This window comes from Neovison vison, chromosome 3 (genome assembly GCF_020171115.1).
Source record: "Neovison vison isolate M4711 chromosome 3, ASM_NN_V1, whole genome shotgun sequence".
NCBI lineage: Eukaryota > Metazoa > Chordata > Mammalia > Carnivora > Mustelidae > Neogale > Neogale vison.
The window spans coordinates 57678862-57704166 of NC_058093.1; the positions used below are offsets into that span (position 1 = coordinate 57678862).

The following is a 25305-nucleotide window of genomic DNA, read 5'->3' on the forward strand; positions in this document are numbered from 1 at the left end:
TAGAGATATTAAAAAGATGAAGACAACACATGCCAAGTTTCTAACACAGAGGCTAGCATTCAAAAAAACACAGCTATTGTTCTTTTTGTTAAACCTCCATAGTTACAGTTTGTAAAACATTTTCATAAATTTTACAGAAAATTGTTAAGGTAAATACAATTATTACTAGCTTTAGAGATGAGAAAACTGAGCCTAAAAAATATGAAGTCCGCGGGACCATGCAATAGTAGGAGATGCGTTTCGATACTGTTTCAATGGTATTTACCTTCTGCTCTAGTTATCTTTCTTTAGTGAGACATACAAATGAAAAGAAAACAAATTGTACTTGTATTTCATATAATGCATAGTGAGCCCTCAATCCGTGTGGTTCCCTTTTGAATGCTACTTAGCTAGCAAGAGCTCTAGGCAACACTGGTAAGTTGGTTCTCCAGCTCTGTGCTGTCATCTATGGGAACCATGACCACATGAGGCTGTTAAGTACTTGAAATGTGGCTAGCATGAATGATGAAGAGCTACGTGTATAAAATACACACTGGACTTCAGAGACTTTGTGTGGAAAGTATATAAAATATCTCATTAATAACCTTTAAATTGATCACACGATGCAATGAAGATATTTGGGGTATGTTTGCCTAAGAATTTCACCTATCTCTTTTTACTTCTTTTTTTTTTTTTAAAGATTTTATTTATTTATTTGACAGATAGAGATCACAAGTAGGCAGAGAGGCAGGCAGAGAGAGAGGAGGAAGCAGGCTCCCTGCTGAGCAGAGAGCCCTATGCGGGACTCGATCCCAAGACCCTGAGATCATGACCTGAGCTGAAGGCAGTGGCTTAACCCACTGAGCCACCCAGGTGCCCCAGATTTCTAAGGACTTTTAATGACACAAAAACTTTAAAACAATTATTATAAAGAGCTTATAAAAATCTGCTTTAGGGCTTTATTTGGCCCACTAGGCCTCATTTTCTACCTCTTTATTTACCTATAGATAAGGTCCACACGGTGAGATGTGTGGCAAACTGGACAGGTAGTGTTATAACATTGGCACTGTCTCTTGACATTTGTACAGCTGAAGAATCCTCTCCCTTTATAGATGAGATACTGAGGTCAAGAGAGGACAAGTGGCTTACCCATAGTCACACTGTCACTCACTCAGGATGAGAATGTCAGGTTCCTGATTCTCTATCCACAGATACTTTAAAACAACAGACATCGTCTTCTCTCTGCCCCCTAAGGTTTGCTTCTGAGAAAGAATCCTGATGACCTGAAACAACTATGCCAGGTGTGTAAGTAACTCTTAGAGCAGAAGGGGTTGTGCCCATACTAGTCTCTGTTGGTCAGGGGAATAGCACCAATGGTTAATATCTTTCGTGAATTTCCCTCACACATTGTATTCTACCAGAATACACACTAATCATTTACCCAGAGTGAACTGAACTCTCCAAACAACCCAGGTAGAGAAAAATAATCACAGTCCTGAACACTCCTGCTATTTATGAGCAAGCATACATTCTAGACACCTGAGTCAGGCCCCACAGGGAGAGAAGTTCTCTATTCTGATGGAAAGATTTCCATCAGGGTCATACTTGAAATGCATGGGCCCTCTTCCCAATTTTAAAGTGTGAATGACCTAACTTGACCAGTAGGAAAAATGCAGATAGGAACTTAGCATTCACTCAACACAGCATTTGTTCTTTCTGGCCTCTCCTTTTACAAATATATTTTATAGCACGTAAGACTTAAGCTGCCTGCTTATGTTATTGATAATGATTCAAAAACAAATAGCAGATTCTGAATAATTTCAACTCTTGCTTAAAAGCTGGGACTTTCCTGGCTGAAGTAAAAGGACCAAGCTTTTCCAAATTATCCAGATTATGTTAATATTGCAGAGTTAACTTTTTGGTAATTTATAACACCATGTCTTCTAGGATTTTCAAGTCTTTCTTTCAAGACTTAAAAGCAATTTCATTTCTACTCTATTTGTTCCTGTCAACGAAATGAAATTGGAAGAACAGATTTATTGTCCACCTTTCAGAGATGAGGAAACAGTCCTAGGGGACTGACTCCATGACTTAGCTAGATAATGACAGGACCAGGTATCTCCTGGTTCTCATATACTTTTCTTTCTGTTATCTCTGAAGCAATGAGGACCTAAGAATTCTCTAGCTCCCATTTGCAAGAAGAGTGAAACTCTGTCACAACATGGTGTATTAATACCTTGCCTTAGATATTCTGTGGGCAAAAAGGAGATATAAACCTTCATATTCATATTGATCCTATTTCCTAACCTAAGTCATAAAGATAATTTATAACATTAATTTAAAAAACAAATAAAGCAAGAACAAGCAAATGAATAATTCCAAGAGTATTGAATTTGTCACAATTCGAATATCTCTGAATGACATGGAAACATTTCCCCTTTCTTTCTCTTTTTTTAAAAGATTTTACTTATTTATTTATTTGTCAGAGAGAGAGAGAGCAGAGAGTCAGCAGGCAGAGGGAGAAGCAGACTCCCTGCTGAGCAGGGTGCCCGATGTGGGACTTAATCCCAGTCCCCTGGGATCATGACCTGAGCTCAGGGCAGACCCTCAACTGACCGAGCCATTTTCCCTTTCTTTATGGATATCTAGATGAGAAACCCACATCCTTCTGAAAAGGTGGTCTTGACAGGGTTTCATGGTTCGTCTCTCCTTCCAGTACCCCCTCTTCATTTTCCCCTTCCTTCTCCTAATGTCCTCCACACTATTTCTTATGTTCCACAAATAAGTGAAACCATATGGTAGTTGACTTTCTTTACTTGACTTATTTTGCTCAGCATAATCTCCTCTAGCCCCATCCCTGTTGATGTAAACTGGGTATTCATCCTTTCTTTGCCTGATCTTAGGCCCGCACTTCCCAAAGTGTGCCCTGGTGACACTGGTCTGGCAGGAACTGTAGGATGGAGAGACCTCCACCTGAAGTATGTCAGCATGTGGAATGATCTGCGATGTCCTGCAGCAAAAGTACCTGTTTAACATCATTAAGTCAAAGAATCACATATTTCTTTAACTACAGATCTATTTTTTTTTTTTCAAAAAGCACCTATGAATACCTGGTAAACTTAGAAATCTGAAGCGCATAATTGCGGAGTGTTATCCTAGACGACACAGGTATGGGAGACTCTTTGTGAGGTACGGAATAAACTGTAGATGGCGTTGTAACTCATGCACATTTAGAAATGGAATAATAATCAGTAGCATAATAACATAGTATAATAACAGTCAACTTACGTCTTCACTTCTTGCATACCTGGCACTGCTCTGGAATAGTCCTTACAAAAGATCCTCTGAGGAAAGCACCACTGCCATCAGTCCCATTTTAAAGGTGGGGAAATAAGACACAGAGAGAATAAGAGATATACTGAATCCACACAGCTGGTAAGTGGCAGATGAGAGCTTCAAGCCCAGGGCCTGTTTCCAGGGGCCCTGCTTGAAGCCACCCACTCTAGCGAGGCACGCTACATGGGTCTCTCTTCTGCATGGGTTTATACGGAACTCTTCCAAGAGCGGGAAACCAGTACTCATTTTGCACCCACTATGCATCAAGCACGTTATGCACCTTTATCTCATTTAAAGTTCTCAGTAACCTTATGAAGCAGGAATTATGATTGATATCTCCAATCACCCAGTTAGTGGGCAATTCACCTCCCCACAGCCTTTGCATCCACAGTCATGCTCAAAAATGGCACCAGGGCCTAATGTTCTTTCCCAACCACTTGTCAAGTCTTCATTATGGCGGTGCGCGCCTGGGTGGCTCAGCTGCCTTCAGCTCCAGTCATGATCTCAGGTCCTGGGATGGAGCCCTGGGTCGGGTTCCCTGCTCAGCGGGGAGTCTCCTTCTCCCTCTCCCTCTGCCCCTCCTCACCCCCCACTTGTGCTCTCTTTTTCTCTCTCTCAAATAAATAAATAAAATATTAAAAAAAAAAAAAAGTCTTCCTTTTGGCTATTCCTCTACAGCAATTCCTTCCAGAAGCCTGGGGATGGCTGAAGGAAAAGACCTCTCCTGGGAATGGGTGGTAAGCTTAGAGAACAGCCTTGAATATTTGGAGAAAAGGCAACAGCATCTGCCAAGGGCACACATACATCCAAGTAGCTTTTCTTGCCTTCTACTAACAAGGCTGTCAGGCCAGAAATAAAAGAATAAAAGGGTCTGTCTGCCAGTACAAGTGAGAAATGTGGATAATCAAAGACTCAATGGGAAAGAAGAGAGGGCTTGACGGCGGGTACACCTGCCCCCTGGGAAAGGGGCCCACTTAACACTGAGTCGGGTCTCTCTCAAAGTAGTAGGCAACCTCCTCCACCCCAGATCACACAAACAGACACTGTAATGGAGGGCAGGACAAGTGAGCACCATTTTTCTCTCTCCAAAGGGTAATGATGGCAAAGTCCAGATGAATCAAGTCAAGCCTACACGGAAGGTTTCTCCTGGTTTGTCTCCTCAGAGCCAAGGCTGCTGAGGGACCATGGAACCCAAGTAGCCAGTGCAAAAAATCATTTGTCAGGAGCATGACTTGCCCCGGCGTTTGTTGCCCTCAGACAAGTCCCTGAAGAGGGCATGGAACAGGCACGTCTGGGCTGCCCATCTCAGCTCTAGGCTTCACTGTTGGCTGATGAAACATCATCAAAATTAGCTGGCTATTTTTCAGCCAAGGAGGTGTAAAGTTTATTGAGATTTTTAGGTAAATAACTAACCAGGAAGATACTTGTGGTTCTCTTCGCAAGAGGAGACCCTTGCGAGAGAGATTAAGATGATTGCGAACCTCGAAGATTCTACCACATGTTGTTGCCAGGTGGGTAGCTCTGTGGTTCTTCGCTCTGGAGCCCCCCAACTCCCAAGTGAGCCCCCAGGGAGGACCCTGGGGGATTCAGTCCCATTTAGGGAGACATCTGAAGCTGTGGATGCTTCTTAGCTAAACTGAGCAAGTCCCAAGCACAGCTTCCTGAAGTGTGGGAAACAAGCAGGGCCTGGCGCTGGAGCTCCAGAGAGGAAGCCCAGATACTTCCTGGTCCACCACACACGGTTGTACTTTGCCAGACCCCAGGGGGCAATCTTTAAATCCTAGTCACTGTAGATTCCTATACTAATTAAGACCATCTTTTATCCATTTTGAGTTGATCTTTGTGTACGGTGTAAGAGAATGGTCGAGTTTCATTCTTCTACATATAGCTGTCCAGCTTTCCCAGCACCATTTATCTTATGACAGTTTTTAAGGAAAGTTTTCTCTTATTCACAAAAGACTTTTCTGTGGGCTCACCCAGTACTGCCCGAACCCTGGGATGCTGACAGGGGCAGAGATGCCTCATCTGAGCCTTGACTTCCCTTCTTGCTACTTTGTCCTCGAGTGAGGAGGAGAGTCACGGTGAGTGAGAGCGCTGGGGCTAGAAGGGGCTACACCTGGTTAGGAAAGGATCTGGCTTATACGAAAGTTAACAATCCTCCCACAGGCTTCTCTTTGAATCTTTTGGTTTGTTCCCTTTCACACTGCTTTCTCTTACATTTTTTTCACCCGAAACTTAGAGACATCCGGATAGCATATTCCTTTAAAAGCTAGTTTAAAAGGTGCCGCTTTTCAATCTGCAGAGTGAAGGCTCTTCCTGCTCATGCCCAGAAGCCCTGTTTCGGGGCCGGCGTGTTCAAGGTGCAGTGACAGAACTCAAAGCCAGCCTTTTGCTGAAGCTTCTGGACAGAGGAGAAATCCCCAGGGCTCCTGACAAGGAAGTGAGGTCATGGTGAGGTCATCCCATCACAGCAAGTGGGGGAGTTTTGGAGAGTCAGTACCTTGAGGGGAAGAAAGTTTTTTCATCCTTAAGGTTGACTGTATCCAGAAAAACCACCCTGAACATCTCTTTTTCTCCCCACTGAGCTTTCATCTTCTTTTTTCTTTTTCTCCTCCTTTCCTTCTTTCATTTTCTTTCTTTCTTTCCTCTCCCTCCCTCTCTCTCTCTTTTCTCTCTTGGCACAGTGAAACCGGGTGCCCTGAATGCCTGGGCAAAAATGTTTTATTCCTTCTTGTCTCTGTCCCTGCCCCAGGCCATGGCAGCTGCAGGTGACTCACCGTCTAGAGTCTAGTTCCTGCAGATTCTAGGCTGGATTTGTTTCTTTAGGAGACCTCCAGCACCGCCCTGGACTTGCCTTAAATAAAAGCTCTCTTCGAGATCTGGGACTCTTTCGACCATTATTTCTGGCACCTAGCACAATGACAGGCACTTTGCAGGGATTCAAAAAAATATTTATGGAGTGAACTGAAGAAACGAATGAATGAATGAATGAATAAATGAATCAACGAAAGAATGGTGTGTTCTACACAGATCCATTATATGATGTGTATCCGTTGGGGTTCTCCAGAGAAACAGAACCAGTAAGAGATTTTAGATATGGATATAGACATATAGGTATTTATTTTAAGGAATTAGGCTTGTATGCTTGTGGGGGATGGCTAACCCCCAAAACACAGGGCAAGCCAGCATCCAGGAAACTCAGGAGGCAGGAGCTGATACTGCAGTCTTGACTTAGAATTTCTTCCCTGCCGGAAATCTCCAGTTCTGCTCATAGCACCTTCAGTGACTTGATAAGGCCCACCCGCATTATTAAAGGTAACCTCCTTTATTTAAAGTCAACTGATTGTAGATGATAATCTTACATCCAAAATATCTTCACAGCAACACCTAGATTAATGTTTGATTGAATAACTGGGTGCTAACCAAGCCTAACCAAATGACACGGAAATCTAACCGTCATATCTTGTGTCAAGTTACATGGAAACAATTAACACCACCGCCACAGAAAACCTGCCACCAAACAAATACAAAAACCCAGTAAAACTGAGTTCAAAACTGATACCCCATTTCTGGCTAGGTGCTAGCAGCTCCCAAATGCTTAAAACACACGCCGTCATGGAGACGACTTTCCAGGAGGAGAGATCATCACAAATGACTTTAACACATGCCATAATCAAGATGTAGATAAAACTTGTTTCCTGCTGTTTAGAGTTGGTAACCTCAAGGTGGGCAGAATGACGTGGTAACCCAAGAGAAAGTCTGATGTCTGCCAAGCTAATATGACAACCTTAGCTGCCCCGCAGAGAGAGTTTCAAATACCTCAAATAAATGGGCTGTGAAGTGGCCACAGGTTCTTAATGCCAGCAAATGTCAAAACACCCAGGGCGGTCTGGGTATTTGAGGAAAGGCCTGCCAGACAGCCACCTCGTTCTGCTGCCCGCAGCTTCTCCTGAATCCCGACCAGACCCCTACAGGCCTCAGCTTTAGAGAGGAAGTCCTCTGAATATGTTCCCCCAGAAACTGATGCCTGGGAAGGCAGGTTAGAGATGTGACTTTGTCTGCTGCCTCATCCATGGTCCATGAGGTCCCTGGGCTAACTTCAGCAACATTTCTATTTCTGGAAGAACAGCATTGCATTCTGTTTCCCTCCCCTTGGCATATGAGCAGATGAAAGGCACCTGTTTACTTCAATAGTGCTGATGGCTTTTCTAGTGTGCATCTTTTCTTTTTCCAACAATATCCATTGTCAAATTAAAGACTGGGCTCAGTATCTTTAGTTGCCAATGCATGGCTAACACCAAGACAGTGTTGTCTGATGTACCTCTTGTGTCCGGTGTAGAAAGATACAGATCGCACAGTGAAGTGGCCAGAGCTTTCTTATGGCCAGTCCATGTGGTCAAGGCCAATGGCAAGACTCTTGAGCTGAGTTTGCCCTGGTATTAAATCTGCCACGGAATCTTGTGGAAACATAGAAGCAGGACAGCGGTGGCTTTCATGGGTACAGAAAAAGCAGCTGGGTAGCTAAAAGGTCATGTGAAGAGGAAAAATGAAACAAGATGGGATAGGGAGGGAGATAAACCATAAGAGACTCTTAATCTCACAAAACAAACTGAGGGTTGCTGGGGGGAGGGGTGTATGGAGAGGGTGGTTGGGTGATGGACATTGGGGAGGGTATGTGCTCTGGTGAGTGCTGTGAAGTGTGTAAACCTGATGATTCACAAACCTGTACCCCTGGGGCAAATAATACATTATACATTAATAAAAATAATTAATAATAATAATTTTAAAAGATGTCAGTTCTTGATGGATCAGAAAAGAATTCAAAGACTCCAGCCTGAAGCAGGGGAAGACTCTGGAAGGAAAGCCGCAAAGCTGCAAACCTTATCATGGTTCTCAGGAGGGTGGGATTGGAAGGGCGCACAAAGGAGCCCTCACTTTTTACTTTGTACACTTCCACATTGTTTCAGTTTGATACAAAGGAAGTATATTACCTTTGTAATTAGGACATTAAAAGCTGAAATTGCTTTGTTTTGTTTTTTAATGAAAACTGTCCAACTGGCACAAAGCAGCAGTGGTGGGGGGCAACACAAGAGTACCAACGGATCCTGCTGGCAAATACACTTGACCCCTTGACTCCCATGAAGCACACCTTTTGTAAGAGCAGATTCTAGCTGACTTGGATCTTAGGTTTCTGAATGCGGATTTTAAAAGCACGACCTATCTAGGGGAGTCCATTCAGAGCAGTGTCGGCCTTCCAGGGTACCCGCATGAGGAAGTCCCACGGCCCTGCCCAAGCCTGAGGGGTGGCGGAGGGCAGTGGTCGTCCAAGTGTGTATTTGCCTACCCAGACGACTCCTGGGACTGACACACGGTTTAATTAGCATGCGGAGCCGCTGCTGGGGGAGGCTGGAGGGAGTTGGCATCTGCTTTTGCAGAGTGCGATTTCTGCAAATAATTAACCACCAGAACTCTTGATTCTCTCTAATTAATGAAGAGGAAGGCTGGAATCTTCGAAGTCCGCGGATGTCATGCTGCCATTGTGTCAGGATTGATCTCCTTTGTTCTAAACCGAAGAGCATGCCTCTCCTGCCTCTCCTAATTCTTTATAAATTGAATTTTTCTATTACTAGTTGTGACAGCTAAGTAACATGACTTCAGAAATTCACCCGCAGTTCATGCCAGTATTAGAAGCCTGAATAATAATAATTTTTTAAAAAGAACCATAATGGAACAAGCTTTCTGTCTCTGACCGAGAATTAATCATAGTGAGGAGACACCTCCTGAAAGGAGGGTCGTTAATTAGCTCTAATGGCTCTTGCTAGGTGGGGTCTGAATTACTGGGGAGCTGCAAACAGGGAAAGAGGAGATTTTTCCTTTTCTCTGTCCATCTCTAGGTGAGGCTGGGATGAAGATGGTGGGGCTTTGCTTCCAGGGGGCAGGGAGTCCTGAGGGAGCCACAGAGGAGTTCAGTGCTGTGGAGGATACTGATGTGTTAGCCAGGAAGCTGGCCAACTCTGAACATCTTGGAGGAAAAGCAATGGGAGTGCTTGTTTTCCAGGCAAAAGGTCCATCTCCGTGACCTTGCCTGAACATATAACGAAACCATAGAGAATGGGATCTGTTTAAATCCTGTCAGATCACTCTACCCCAAAGGGTCCAATGGCCTCATTTCTCTAAAGAAAACAAAGCTTATACATCAGTCTACAGGGTCCTACCTCTCTGGTCACTGTTTCCTCTCTGACCTCATTCCTGTATGTTCCTCCTCATCCGCTCCATTCTAGGCATACTGGTTTCTTTTCTTTTTCTTTTTCTTTTTTTTTAAAGATTTTATTTATTCATTTGACAGAGAGAGATCACAAGTAGGCAGAGGCAGGCAGAGAGAGAGGAGGAAGCAGGCTCCCCACTGAGCAGAGAGCCCGATGCGGGACTCGATCCCAGGACCCTGAGATCATGACCGGAGCCGAAGGCAGCGGCTTAACCCACTGAGCCACCCAGGCGCCCCCATACTGGTTTCTTTGATGTTCTACCGACACTCCACTTAATGCTCCTACCACAGGACTTTTGCAATGGCTATTCTGTCTGTCTCTAGCACCACTTTCCAGATACCTTTGGCTTCCTTCTCTTCCTCTAAGACTTTGCAATACTGTCACCAGTTAATGAGGCCAACATTGACCACCCCATTTATATGGGCCCGCTTTCTACCATCACTTCCCATCCCTCTTACCCTCCTATATTTTTCTCTCTTACCTCCTAACACACCATGTAATTTCCTTATTTATCATGTTTGTTGAATATTTGCCTCCTCCACCTCCTACTAGAACATAACCTCCAGAAGATCAGAGATTGTTGTCTGGTTTGCTCATCGATGTATTGCCAGCACCTAGAATGGTGCCAGTTCAATAAATATTTGCACAGTGAATGAATCAGTCATCACACTTCACAGTGTTTGCTGGTATGTGTGAAGACTGCATGTGCCCATCCAAGACGATTGCTCAAACATTTTATAAAGGCTGGGGTGTGAGCTGTTCCTTTTTCTTTCTTAAGTGTCTAGATGAAGTGCTGTTATTTCTTCTGGCTGCCAAATGTTAATAATTAAAGCAAACAGTGTGAGCAGAGTTAAATATTACTTGAGCTGTTTCTTTCTATCCCAGTGGCTTCTGATCAAAAATGGTACCGTGGGACTGGCCAAGAATGAGGCGATTATAAAAGGGGGTTGGCTTTTGTCCCCAGAGTCTGTGTTCTTCCTCTTTAAGTCCATAGAGGGTCCTCTTTAAGACTTTAGAGATATTGTGCAGCAGAAATCATGGCAGGGTGAAATGTGTCTGTGGTGAAACTTAACAGTGACCCTACCGAGAGGGAAGCATTCATCTGGTGCCCAGAGAAGAGGCAGGTCTGCTGAGGGTATGGGCCAGGGCCAAAGCAGAGTTTTAGGCAGGGAGTTACAGTGAATTTTACATGTGTGGATTGTTTCCAAATCTATGGATTGTGTCCAAATCCCCTCGTGCCCTTCCCACTCATGCTTCCCAACAGTGGAGCCATAATAGATTCCTGCTTTAGTTTCTTTCCATTAAAAAATGCTTACTGATGGGGGGCCTGGGTGGCTCAGTGGGTTAAAGCCTCTGCCTTTGGCTCAGGTCATGATCCCGGGGTCCTGGAATCGAGCCCCGCATCGGGCTCTCTGCCCAGCGGGGAGCCTACTTCCCTTCCTCTGTCTCTGCCTGCCTCTCTCCCTACTTGTGATCTCTGTCTGTCAAATAAATAAATAAAATCTTAAAAAAAAAAAGAATGCCTACGAGTCTTGCTTGTGTCTGGGCCTTACTGGGTGGGGATTAGGTAAATCTGGAGGAGCTGCAGGGTAGACTGAATAGGGGCAGTAGGAAGTGGATAGATCCAACTATCCACTTATCCAACTATCCACTATCTAACTAACCATGGATAGATCCATGCTCTCCTTAATTTGTGCCTTACATCAATCCAGTCCTCAGTTCAGAGAGTCTGGTGTCAGAGGAAAATACAGACTAGCGCAGTGAACAAGGCACTAGGCTAGGTGCTGAGTCAGGAGGCGTGTAGGCTGTAGCCCTGGTTCTGCAGTGGCCTGGAGAGTGACCGGCCATCCAGTGTCTAACTGGGCCTTCTTAACACTTTCCAAAATTCTTTCTCATTTATTCTCCTAAATAACTCCATCTCTTACTTCAGAGATAAAGAAAAAAAAGGCCCAGAAAGGTCAAATTACTTCCCAAAGGATCTTGGCACTGTTATTAAGAGGTAGGACTAGGAAAAATAAGAATTAGAACTATCATTTGATCCAGCACTCACTCCCACTTCTGGGTGCTTATCCAAAGGAAATGAAAACAGGATAGCGAAGAGATACCTGCACTCCCACGTTCATTGTGGCACTATTCACGATAGCTGAGATGTGGAAACCACCCATCAGAAGGTGAATGGATAAAGAAGATGTGGTACACAGACACACCCACATATATATATATACACACACAAAAGGATACTATTTAGCCATGAGGAAGAGGAAGATCCTGCTATTGGTGACAACACAGATGGACATTATGCTAAATGAGATAAGTCAGACAGAGAAAGGCAAGTGCTGCATGGTTATCATTCAGATGTGGAATTTTATTTTATTTTTAAATTTAAATTCAAATAATTAACATATATGTATTATTAGTTTCAGACATAGAGGTCTGTGATTCATCAGTCTTGTATAACACCCAGTGCTCATTGCATCACGTGCCCTTCTTAATGCCCATCACCCAGTTCCCCATCCCTCTACCCCCCCACCCCTGCAGCAACCCTCAGTTTGTTTCCTATAGTGAAAATTCTCTTATGGTTTGTCTCCCTCTCTGGTTTCATCTTGTTTTATTTTTTCCTCTCTTCCCCTGTGATCCTCTGTTTTGTTTTTTAAATTCCACATATGAGTGAGATCATATGATAATTGTCTTTCTCTGATTGACTTACTTCACTTAGCGTAATATAATCTCTAGTTCCATCACATCTGGAATTTTAAAAAACAAAAGACGTCAAACTCATGGAAACAGAGAGTAGAAAAGTAGTTGCCAGGGGCTGGAGGATGTGGGAAATAAACAACACCTACCCTATGTTCCTCTTGGAGCTACAAAAGGAACTCTTCTTATGAGTGAAAAAGGATTTTACCACTCAAAAGAGGATTTTTATTAAAGGGCCTCCCCAGTTTAGAGGATGTTCAGAGGTCAGAGCTGAGAACTCAAACTAAGTCCCATGGTAGTACAAGTATGCACTACCGTGTTTTTTAGATATTTTAAATTCAAATGCCAAGGCTCCATTTAGAGCATCCTTTCATAGCCAAGTTTGGCAGTTCTCTGGTTCTAAGTAGCAAAACTGACCTTCTCTCTTAGACTCACATTCTAAATTATTCTGAAGATTCTCCCTCTTAGACTGCCCCCCACAACCCACCTGAAGCAGGAGGCTCCAGGACACTCTTGCTGATTTACAACTGCAATCTCACTAAAACGCATGGGAAAAAGCCAGGGCAAGTTTCTGTTAAACTGAATGAGTGGCATGAAATACTGACATCGCTACAGTTTGGCACGCGACTGACTGACCAACTGTGGGGCATCCCTCCCTTTCTTATTTCACTGAAATAGGTCATTTGTTAGGAAACTGAGGGAGCCTTGTTCCTCAGCCTCCACTCCCAAAAGATGAAGGGAGAGGGCTGCTGCCCAGGGTCCTTAGCACGTGCCTCCATGTGGTTCCCAAATGCCATCACTGGGTCAACAAGCCTTTCCTTGTGACGTTCCATGTCAGTGGTTTGTCTCTGACTGTGTCTGTGACTGCTCTACGCAGAGCCCTTCTGTTTCCTGCCTTCATAGAAGGAATCAAGATTGGGCAGGAGGCACGCAGTAAGCTCCAGCTGTCCCTGCTTAAAATACAATGATTAGATGTGAATCAGCCATTTGGGTTTGCCAAAACAGTGTCTAAATGAAGAAGGGAGTCCTTTCCTCTCATCTTTATTTTCTCCCCAAAACTTGACTCCATGCTATCATTTGGTCAATCAAATATTTTTTGAAAACTTCCCCATCTCATTTTACACTTATAAGCCAAGGGTACAGCAAGAAGCAAAATCTTACAAGTTATTTAAGACTTAGCTTGGAAAATATGGTGAATATTTGTTCATCAAGAGTGGAAAACTCAGAGGAATACAGGGGCCAGGTAGGCAACATGAATGGATAAAGGTATGAAGCTGTTACATGACAGCTCCTTAAGGTATTTTTTTTGGACACAGATACATTTTCTTTGTATATTTAATACATAGGAATAGTCTTTTCACTACAAAATCACAGCCCTGTTGGTCTATCTTTAGTTTTTTACGTTTTTTAAATAGAGACAAAGGTATCTTCTTCGACTCTCCTATAAGACAACAGTAGGGCAAGTGCCAATTCAAATGGCCACCAAAGGCAGAGTTCAATGTTAAGAAACAATTGGAAAAGCTCCATGGAAGTGGTGGGACTGTGTCCAGATGCAGAGCTTGAGGATTATTACCAGGGGGCTGCTGCTTACTAAGCACCATGTTGCTTTTTTGCTGAGTGAAAATGGGGTCCTGGAATACATCTTCAAATTCCTCAAAAACACCATTCTTCCCTACACGGGTCATGGAGTATGTTGCCATTTTGGTCCCTTAGATGTCTTTAAGTTTGTTTTGTCCTTCTGTTCCCCCCAAGTGGTTGGGAGGCTCCTCCTGAAGTCTGGGGTTTCCCCCATTTTGTCCACTCATAGGGATGGTCTGAGCTCTTAGTACCTGGCTGTTGGGTAATGGTTACTCCATATTGGCATTGGGCTCACCATGACAGAGAGAACACCCTTCTTGTGTCTGGATTATGCAGAGTAATGCACAAATGGATGAGTTTTGATTCTCAAGGAAAGCAGAGGGGTCTCCAAAATCACATCTAGGCTTCATTCAGGTAATTTTGAAAAGGTCTCTGTAGTTGATTGCAAAATGATCATAAATACCTTTCTTGTGTGCTGGCCTTTTTGGCACTCCTCCCATCAAGAAATCTATTTGACTCTGGGCTTGACTATGTAACTTGTTTTGATCACTGAATATTAGGAAACATAATATAAGTAGAGACTTGAAACCATTGGCATATTGTGGCTTACCAGCTCCTGCTTCCCTGGATCCATGAAAGCACCATAAAAAGAAGCTCAAAGCCCCAGCGACAACTTATTATCCACCAGTCACCTGAGTGAGGCTCATCCTAGATCAACCATCTGGCCTAGATGAGACTGGCAGAAGAACCAACCAGCTGAGGCCAGCCCAAATTTCCAAGTCAAAGAAATGTGAACTAGTTAGTGATCCTTGTTTGAAAAACCAAAAACATGCCTTGCTCTCCAAACCAGTCGAAGAACAGAGTCTGAGTACTGCTATCAATTTACTTCATGCTGAGATAATGACGACTCCACAGTGACATGAGGAAAGTGCCTGTGAGATCACATAATCTCTATGCAAGGCCACTGCACTAGGTCCCTCCTCCTACACACCAAGTCAGCCCTCCGACTCTTTCAATGCCTTTGATAATACCAGTCACCCTTGAAGGTAGCTGCTTCCACCTTAGGTAAGTTTTGACTTTAGAAACGCCTTCTTTACATCGATCCAAAGTGTCTTTCCCATGACTTCAGCCCACTGGTTCTGGTTGCAGCACAAGGCAAATGGAACAAGCCTATCTCTGTACATGAAAGTTCTTCATGTTCTCGAGCATAATGACCACAACATACCTAGGGATTCTCTGACTTAAACATCTCTTGTTCCTTCAACAACCTTTTATAAGACACGATTCTGAATTTCTTGACCACCCTATTTGTTGTCTCCCACATGGGCCCCAGTGTGTGCCTCCACGTGATGCCCCAAAGTGAGTACAGCTCTCTGCTCTGATCCTACCTCAACACAGTAGAGTAGGCATGTCTCACTTCCTCACCCCCAGATGGCATATGGTTTTTCATATAGCCTAGGATCACATTGAGTTTTGGAGCAGGTCCATAATAATGACTTCTGTTGACTAAAACTCATAAGAGTTGTCATTCAGACTGCTGGGAAATTGTGTCTTTCACACCTTAGGATTAGAAGTAGCCCACGGCCCCAATCTTCAAGATTCTTTAGCAGCCTCCATGTTTTTAAAATATATTCACAAAATTTTTGAATACTCCTTCCTTTAAGGAAGCCTAATTCCCCTCCTTGAGTACAGGTGGACCTAGTGACTTCTTTCTAATAAATAGAATAAAGTGGAAATGATGGTGGGTGGCTTTAAAGATTAAGTCCTAAGGGAACTGTAACTTCCTTCTTCTCTTGGCTTGCTCTTTCTGAGGGATGTTCCTGCCATGTCTTGAGGGTGTCTGTGCAGCCTATTGACAGGCTTTCATGGTGAGGAACCAAAGTCTCCCACCCACAGCCACGTGAGTGAGCCCGATTCAAAGCAGATCCTCTACCCGAATCAAGGCTTTGGATGACTACAGTCCTGACCGACATCCTGACTGAAGCTACATGAAAAACCCTGAGCCAGGAACACCCAGCTAAGCTGCTTCTGCATTTGTGAACTCAAGAAACTCTAAGATAATAAATACTTGTTTAAGCTACTCAGTTTTGGTGTGGTTTGCTATGTAGCGAAAGATAATGAATACATTTTGATTCTGTGGTTGGATATCTTTCTTACCCACACATGTTATTCACATAAGGCATAAGCATGCCCTTTCTTTGTGCATCAAAATCTACAATTGATACACATTGTAGGTATGACAGAGCCCTTGGAGATACTACTAGAGGCTTTCTTAAGATCATCACTGGAACAGCATCCTTAGATATGGAGTTTAGCCAGTTCTTAACATGCCCTGCTGTAAGAGGGAGACAACACCAGGCATTGGTGGAAGACTTGAATGGAATCTTGATGAATTATAAGAATTCACGCAGTCCCTGAAGGATGGCAGGCGTGAGCATAGTCAGTGCACATAGACAGATTCTTACATATAGGTCAGATTCAAGGGACAACAGAGAGATCGTTGGACGGCAAGCTCTTGAGAGAAGGGCTGTGCTCATCTCGTTTATTGCCCATGCCTCAGCTCCGGCACATAAAGCAAAGCTTAGGAACTTTATTTTAAAATAATAAGATAATGAAAAAATGGAAAGTTTGAAAGACGAAGAGTAAGAGAAGTTTGGATATGGATCCAGAAGAGTTTCATGGTCAAAAGACTTTAGGAGTCAAGTTTTTAGTTACTGAGGATCAACATCTGCTTGAGTTTTGAGCAGAGCTTAAGGCGTGTTGATACTTGGTGTGACAAGCAGGTACAGAGAAGACTGTGGGTCATAAACTGTGACTCTCAAATATCACCTAAGGTAGGCAGAGATTAGTTCAACCTTGGCGCCTCTTGAAGAAGTATTTGTCTTGGGAAAAACTCTGTGGGAGCGGTGGGGGCCAACTAACCTAGAAAGGCAAAAGTAAGAACCATGCTTGTAATTGATCTTGTAGTCAAAGTTACCAGGTTAAGCCTTTATCTAAGCTGAGAATTTGCATGGATGAGCAGAGAATAAAGGGATGTAAGTAAGAGAAGAGAAAGCCTAGAGGCATACAATATGCATGAACCATACATGATGTCTGTCTCAATTTTAATAGCTCCTTTGGTTCCAAAGTCTTCCAGAATTGAACTGTGTTCATTGGAGAGCACAGCCCAGCCCAGCTCTTGCACATCCTTGTTCCTGACTCTTTTCCTCTGACATAATTCCCTGGTCCCCAATATTTTTGTAGTTCTTCTCTTGGCACTTTCCTGAAGCACAGGTGTGGGTCCCTAGACCACAACTTAGCTGGAAACCTGCTAAATCAAGTTCTGTTTAACAAAGGGCTTAGGTAAAGACAGGACTTAAATTAAAATGCCCTTTTCTGAATGTGACTGGATGATTTGTTTGTGAGATTTGTATTTTTATTAATACAACAAAATGTATATACTGCTTTAATTTAAGTATGGCTGTGGATGTTGGAAACACACAAAAAAATCAATAATATAAGATCCTTACATAAAGAGCCTCATAGTCTTATAGAGTCCAAAATCTGTGTGTCTGTGGGGTGTGTGTGTGTGTGTGTGTGTGTTGATACAAGAACCAAGAGTCGACAGTGGCCTATGGAGCATCACAAGTAGAGGGACAAGTGCACACATGTGTGTATGAGCGCAGTGGGGAGCTTTGGGAGAGTGTCAGGGAAAGCTCCATCAAAAAGATAATGTTCAAACTGAATCTTGATGGAATAAATATAGAAGATCACTATGGAGATAAGATCCCTAGACAGATCTGAAGATATGGGAGAGCATGATGGGTTTGAGGGAGGGGAGGTATTTATGTGATGAAGGGAGTGATGGAAAGAGGGCATGAAGGGAATGATAAGAGATGAGCCTAGAAAAGTAGGCAGAATGCTAATCTAGAGAGTATCAGATTTATCTGGTAGGTGATGGGGAACCAAGGAATGGTTTTAAACAGAAGAGTAACGCATTCCAGGGGCCCGTGGGAGGCTCAGTCGGTTAACCATCCTCCTGAGGCTCAGGTCACCATCCAAGGGTCCTGAGATTGAGTTCCACGTCATCAGGCTTCCCGCTTGGCTGCCGTCGGCTTCTCCCTCTCCCTCTGCCCCTCCCTCCTGCTTGCGCTTGCGCACTCTCACTCGCATTCTCTCTCTGGTATGCTCTCTCTCTAAAAATAAATAAAATCTTACATTTAAAAAAAAAAGAGTTATGTATTCTGATTTGTAATGTTGAAATCTAACCAGTGGTGGAATGTTGGTGAGTTGGAGGCAAGAGATTTGTTGGAAAGTTATTTCAGCAATCTAGGCAAAAGTGGATGAAATGTAGTGACCGTGGACTTGGAGGAGGAGAGCAGGGATTAGAGGCTGGTGGATGATGGTAGTAAAGGGGGAGTAGTAAAGGGGGTAGTAAGCCTGAGGGCTTCCTGCTCTGGCACTTGGCTGAAGTGATTTGACCAAGTAGAGTCATATGCATCAGTAAGTTTTGTGTTGTTCAACAAAGATCAGTAAAGGTCACTTTGAACATCAACATTGGTCATACCTAGGAACCCCCTCTGGGGGTTCTGGAAACAGGCAGGATGGTATAAAGGGGAAAAGAGGCCAGTATATCAAGCAGATGATAGTTGAGAATGGTTAAGTATAAAAGTGACTTCCAGCTGCATGAAGGACGATCAAGGGCCTGCTTGTGGGAACTCCAACTGAAAATAGCTCCCTGGGCTGGACTGGCAAACCCATGCACTCCAATGAAGCATGGGTGCCACCTCTGTAAGCAGGCTGGGGAGATCCCCAGATGACCTTGGCCTATAGTTAGCTCTCACATCAGCTGTGGCTGGTTTCCAAAGTTGCAGCAACGGCAGCTGACAGCTTTGGAAGTATATTTTCTTCTCTGTAAAGAAAAAGTGCCCATAAACAGTACATTTCCCAAGAAGCTACTCTTCCTGGTTTGATTAAGGGCTTCTATGGCAGAAAATATGCAGTGTTTCCATAAAGCTATTTAAAAAAAATTCATCACTTTTCTCTTGAGGCAAAATTCCTTGAACCACTTGGGTAACTTAGAAGAACCAAAGCGTCAATGTTCTATTCTTGGAACGTATGTCAAAGAAATGACTGCTTGCATGCCTTAGTTCTTTAGAGATTCTTTCTCTCTTCTGCTTATCACAATAAAAATGAATTAGAATATAAGAGTTCAAAGGCAGAGAAGGAATGTAACCCTGACAGATTAGAAGTCAATACCGGCTTTGGGGAGCGGAGGTTGGAATACAGGAATTTAAGTTTGAGACTCTCTGATTAAAAAAATCCTGGGGTGCCTGGGTTGTTCAGTGGGTTAAGCTTCTCCTTTCAGCTCAGGTCATGATCCCAGGATCCTGGGATCGAGCTCCGCATTGGGCTCTCTGCTCAGTGGAGAACCTGCTTCCCCCACTGTCTCTGCCCGCCTCTCTGCCTACTTGTGATGTCTTTCTCTGTCAAGTAAATAAAAAAAAATCCTTGCAGTCACTCAGTGTTCACATCAAAACATCTGGTGGTAAGTGTGTTTTTGTGTATGATAACTGGAGAAAATATTGAGAAATTGCAATAACGTTTTTTGTGTAAAAATAGAGCTTTAGTTCTTGTTCTTCATCCAGAAAACACTAGAGGGCGTAAGTCAGATAGAGGAAAAGGCCACCTCGGAATGCACAGGAACGAAGAGACTGAGAAGGAGGGTATTTCTGCATTTCCCCAAGGAACAGAATTTCACTTAGGTACACACTAATCTTTATATTGTGACCAAGTGACTTTATGTTTGAAACCCAGGGCTAAAAAACTTTAACTGCGATCTGCTGAGCCTATTCAGAATCCAAAACAGTAAAGGAAAACCATTACTTTCCGATCAGAATCTGTATTCTGTCCATTTTAGGCATGTTGACAGCCAATATGATAGAACTCTGTGAGTCTTTAATTTTAGAGGACGCATTCTTTGGATGGTTAACGTTTCACAGATATTGGTTTTGTTTTTTTTTTAATAGCACTGGGAGTCATAATTTCAGTGCTCAAAGTGAATAGTAATGATACAAGGCATTTTCAGATACTTATAGGAATAAAATGAGCTCTTTATAAATATCCTAGACTGGCAGCTCTCCCCTTTTCGTTTTTTTTCATAGTTCTCATGAATTAGGTCTACATAAAACATCATTTTATCATCTAGTAACACTGAAGTTAACTGGCCTAATGTCACGCACATTTCGATGAGAACTGATAATTCTTCTTGTTTAAATTCCCAGTTCTATATTTCCTTTGTGACCTCTTGAAAATGACAAAAGACCTAGTGAAGGCCAGAGTCAAACTGCCCATTTTTCAGGAGAATTAACAAATTAATCACTATAACCAGAAACATGTACCTTAAAAAGCTGCTTAAGACACTATTCAACTAATGTTAAAATATTTTTCTTAATGATGAATTAATAACTCCATGAAATACTTCCCTTAAACCATAGCAGATTTTTGAAGTACAGCTGTGAAAAGTGTGCGTGAATTCAAATGTAAGAAAAATCACAAGAAAGCATGCTCAATTAATGAGGAAACACCCTTTTACAAACCGGGGGTCAGCCTCACCTGGACGTTAATACCTAGAGGCTAGAAGTAATGTTAGGAACTTCCTAAGGCAGCATCTGTCGGAAACGATCGATTACACGGACAAGGAAAACTTAGCTCCCAAGTTTGGGTTTGCATTGTTAGTCATGCATTATACTACTTACCTCTCAGGGCAGACCTTTAATTTCAGAAAGTGCTGAGATGCATTACTGCACCCGTTATCAAGTCTTTGGCAGAAATACCATTTATCCTTGTGGTAATGAACAGATTTAGAACATTCTGGTGTCACCATTCCTGAAAAAGCACGTTCGTTTGAATATTTCTTCCACAAACATAGTGAAATATTTCATGGAGGCACATTGGTGTAGTCTACTATGGAGAGATATTGTTGGTGAATGACAGAATGTCTGGTTGATTTACATGAACCCCCAAGTGCTCGTATGAGAATAGGTTAGGTTTAGATTGACGAGCAAATGTGTAACCAGACTTCTGGCTGACAAATGGTAGAACTATGCCAGCATGTTCGCTGCTCTGGAGAGAGACCAAAAGTAAGGCGGGGTTGGGAGGGGGGCTGGCGGGGATCAAGTTCATTCCCCAAAGGACATTCAAACCTAATGGATGGCAGGGTGGCTGGGACGTGAAACACATATAGATTTTAATACTCCAAAATAGTACAGGGCAAGTTCGGAGCTGAGCTGGCATCCAAACCAACGAGCAAACTCCTATCAGATTTTCCTGTAACGTGTGTGTTGTTTATATTTACATTCCTTCAGAAGGATCCTGGTGCTTTCAAGATAAGTCTATCTTATTGGCAGCTCTGGTTTCAAGCCGCCAACCTCTAAAAATGGCTTGTTTGGAGAAACTAGAAAATGAAAATAAAAACTGATGAGATTAGTATTAAAGATGGTGCCAAACACTAAACCATCCAGATTGGATTGGATTTGTTCCTGTTGGGCACAGCTGAGAAGCAACACCCCTACCGCTTTTGTGAAGTAGGGTAGAGTGTTTGGACCACACTCTTCCTCGGAGGCTGAGGCCAAAATTGTGGGGCTGTGGGTTGGCCTTCAAGGAGGTCATATGACTGTATTGCGAGGTGCCGCTCACAGAGCTGGCGTGAGAGGCCAGACCCCCAGCTCAGGACTGGAGATGCATTACCTCACTACATTCTTACCCCCGCACTCTGGGGTGGGCAGATGGCCTCGCTCTCAAGATTCGCTGGCTTGCCCAAGGTCACACGCTAGTAAGTGGCAGGGTTAGGATTTAAACCTCAGTCTGTCTCCAAAGCACTTTGTGTTGTGCCACACTGTGCGGTGTGGGTGGAGGTCTGGCAGCTTTCAAGCCATGTGGCATTTGAGTGACATGGAAACAAAATCGACAGAGAGCCGCGAGACCGGGTTCTGAACCCCGACTCTACCGTTTACTACTGCCTATTTGATCTCAGAAAGATTCCTGAAGTCTCTGAGCTCTCTCCTTGTCTATAAAGAATGTGTGTCTTGTGTATGGTGGATGATTAGAAGATTTACAAACCACCTTTCATTTCTAACGTTTATGATCCCAAGGAACCTTCGAGGAGCTTTTAATTCAGCCTGCTCATTAAGTAAACTCATCTGTGAGGAGACACAGTTGCCTCTTTTGGATGCTTTATTCTATTTCTGTAAATTAAGGAGGTTTTAATGATTGTTTCCCCCTCCTTATGTATAATTCGCTATGACACACTGACAGGTTTTCTCTGAAAACTGCCACCTACCATTAAAGTGTGCCGTCCGTTCCTTGTTTGGCTTGTACCCATTCTTCCGTTGATGAAAATGCATAGTTTGGCCTCCCTGCCATGGGCATTCATCCCCGGCTGCTCTGCTGCTGGGCTCAGCATTCTTGAGAATCAAATGACATGGGCCGGGCTGTATGTAGGGAGCAACTTTGGAAAATTCCTTTGATGTTGCGCCTTGTGATACTTCAGTGGCTAAATCCAAGCTCTCGTTATTTGACCAAGTGCCAAATGTACTAGTTCCTGAGTGTCTATGATCTTACTGATAGCTGAATGGAAAAATAAGAAGAAACCATTGGGAAAAATATTTCAAAACTATTTCACAGGGCTAATTTAGGTAAAGCTTTGATCAATTGGAAAGTTAGTTGAGCAGAGTGTTAATTAGTTAATTAGGAGCTAAGGTAGAGCACTTAAAAATATACTTAGTATGTCCTGAGTGTCATCTATGTATAAGGTATTAGGAATGCAAAGAGGGTCAAAAGTTCATATAGTCCTGTCCAAAGCAACTTCTGGCTTCCTTCTACCCATTACTGTTGATGATTTTGCTCTTTTCCCTTCTGGCTCTTTTTAATGCTTTTGTTTTTTTCTGACAAGGATGTGATCATACAGAATGCATGCTTTGAGTCCGTTGTTTAATTCATTTATCATAGTAAGAACTTACTCTAAGCATCATCTAAGCCTGTAATGGTGTGCTTAAACATTCCTTTATTTGCTTAAAATTTAGGTTGTTTTCCGTGACAGGAAATCTTGTAAAGAAGATGTTTATACAAAGAGGTTGCCCCTCATCATCATCATTACTAGTATTATTTTTTGTATTTCCTAGGACAAATTCTCGTATGTGGAATTATTGGATCAAAGAAGACAATTTTACGTACTCATTTAAATATTGCATCTAAATAATGCAATGTGCACTGTGGATGCCTTCCATGGGAATTATACCAACACATCTTTGCGCTACCATTGTTTGACTCTCTGTTTCTCCCCACTGCCTCCATCCTTATTGGGATTTTGATATTTGTTTACTCTTTCCTTCTAACACAGGCAAAATACTTTTGAACCAAAAAACAAATTTAACACCCATTATCTACTGAATTCACACAATAACCTTACAAGGTCAAGATTAAGTGACTTGCCCAAGTTTGTACAACTATTATCAGAGCTAGGACGTGACCTTGCTTCTTGAATCCAGGCGGGTGTGCTGCACTCTTCCACAGCTGGCCCTAAAAGCCAGGAGGGTCTAGGCGAGTGAGCCTCCAGCATAAGCCTGGAGAGGCTGCGTGGGGTACGTATAGAGGTGGAAGTGAACAGGACTGTCCAAATGGTTTTGTTCCTTTAAAAGTTGAACCTTTCCTCAAACTCAGTGAATTTTTGGTTAATTGACACATGCTGTTTCTCACTCCCACAGGCACATTACAAAGTTGTTTGTTTGTTTGTTTTAAAGAGGAATGTTATTTAGTGGCGACTGAGTGTTGGGGAGTTTTAACTAAACTCAGATATACACGAGTAACTTCAGTGGAAGTTGTTCACGCATATCTGAAGCAGAATGTGGACTTTTGACTTTAGTCTAATAAACACAAGGAAATTCATACTTAAAATTCCACTCTCAGCTCTCCAGCCAAGACGGGAATTGCCCTGGTGACAGAACAGGACAGACAAGCCTGCCACAAGGCCCAATAACCTGTTGGCATTATACCGGAGAGTAGGCGAGCCTCAGTAAATCAAGCCCTCACCTTCATTTGTCAAAAAGCCAAACAAATCAAAGTGTGTGCTTACAGTGAAAAGCTGAGTTTTGCTGGAATGTACTATGTGAACAAATGGCAAGTGCCTCCCGGTTGGAGGGGGTGTGGATGCCCCTGGTATCCAATTGGAAGGTCATCATGGAAAAGTGACTTGCAATCATGCAGCCATCTTATTCTTTGCAGGGTGGAAAGCAGGAAACCCCAGGATGGAGGTCCCAGGATGGAGTACAACAGTGATGTCCACCAGTGTTGGCCCCTCAGTGTGTGGCTTGGGCCAAGGAGTTTGTGATTCCTTTCAGCTGGAGGTTCTTGAGATTTAGAAGGTCTCCTGTAAACTAAGGAGGCTGAATAATGGAGTTTAACAAAACTCAGATGGGCTCACCTTACCTAGATGACAAATCCCATTAATAGCTGCTCACACCACCATTTAATGGACATTAGGAACAAAACAACAAATCCCCAATACTTATTTCACACAGATATGACTCTGAATATGGATAGTAGAAAGGATGTCTTGTTAACATCACCCAGCAGCTCTGTTTAGATAATTGCAGAGAAGGCTGGATTTTTCAAGCATTCAGATAATTTCCTCTAGAACCTTCTGTAGGGAGATGAAACTGTTTTGGGGCATCTTTCAGTGCTGAGAAGTGGATTTGGATTCAGCCCTGGCCAGGAGGTGGAGCCGGGGAGGGGCTGACCCTCATCTTGCCTGTTGCTTTTGGAAGGCTTTCGTTTAGGTTTTTACTACTGGGTGGTCCCTTGGGCCTCCCACGACATTCCAAATATTTCCAAAACTCTCTGAGAGGCAGGGCTCAACCATATGAATGGACTGTCCTAGCTCACGTGGAAAGCTGTAGGCACTGGCTGTCCTTCCGTCACACATTCTTTCCTATTTCCCCCCTTCGTTTTCTTGAAAATGGCTCCAACCAAACAGAATTGTGAATCTGGAGTTCTAAGATTCTGGGTCCACTGGTGTGTTTTTGTTGTTGTTTGTTTGTTTGTTTTTGTTTTTCTCCAGCCCCTTACACTTTGATGCTAAGTGGTCTCCAAGCTTTCTGGATGGTTCACCAGAATCAGCAAAAGATTTTAAGCAGATACTCCCAAGACTTTTTATTTTTTCATGAATATACATGTAGTATTGAAGTAATATGTTAGTTAAAAACACACAAAGAGAAAATTTTAAAAGATGAAACAATATTAAGTTCTGTGTTTTCTTCCTGGTATTAAAAAAAAAAAAAACAACCTTTTTGCTTTACTACACTATTCATGTCATCTGCTCATTTCATATTTACATGTGACGGAGCTGAGTATGCGTCACTTGAAAAGGTTGGTGATAAGGATTCAGAAGTCTGAGTCTAAGCACAGTGTATTTTAA

At 43.0% G+C, this 25305-nt stretch overlaps 1 protein-coding gene across 2 annotated transcripts in view; it reads right to left on the reverse strand.

Annotated features, from left to right (window-relative positions):
- Positions 1–20644, reverse strand: part of ITGB6 (integrin subunit beta 6) — a 126441-nt gene extending 105797 nt beyond the window's left edge. The window contains exon 1 of one of the 2 annotated variants that reach the window (XM_044242180.1): positions 20591–20644. The gene's annotated coding sequence lies outside the window, so the exon portion shown is untranslated. The remainder of the gene's footprint in view (positions 1–20590) is intronic. The other variant, XM_044242181.1, reaches the window with a different exon arrangement.
- Between the last annotated feature and the right edge of the window lie 4661 nt (positions 20645–25305).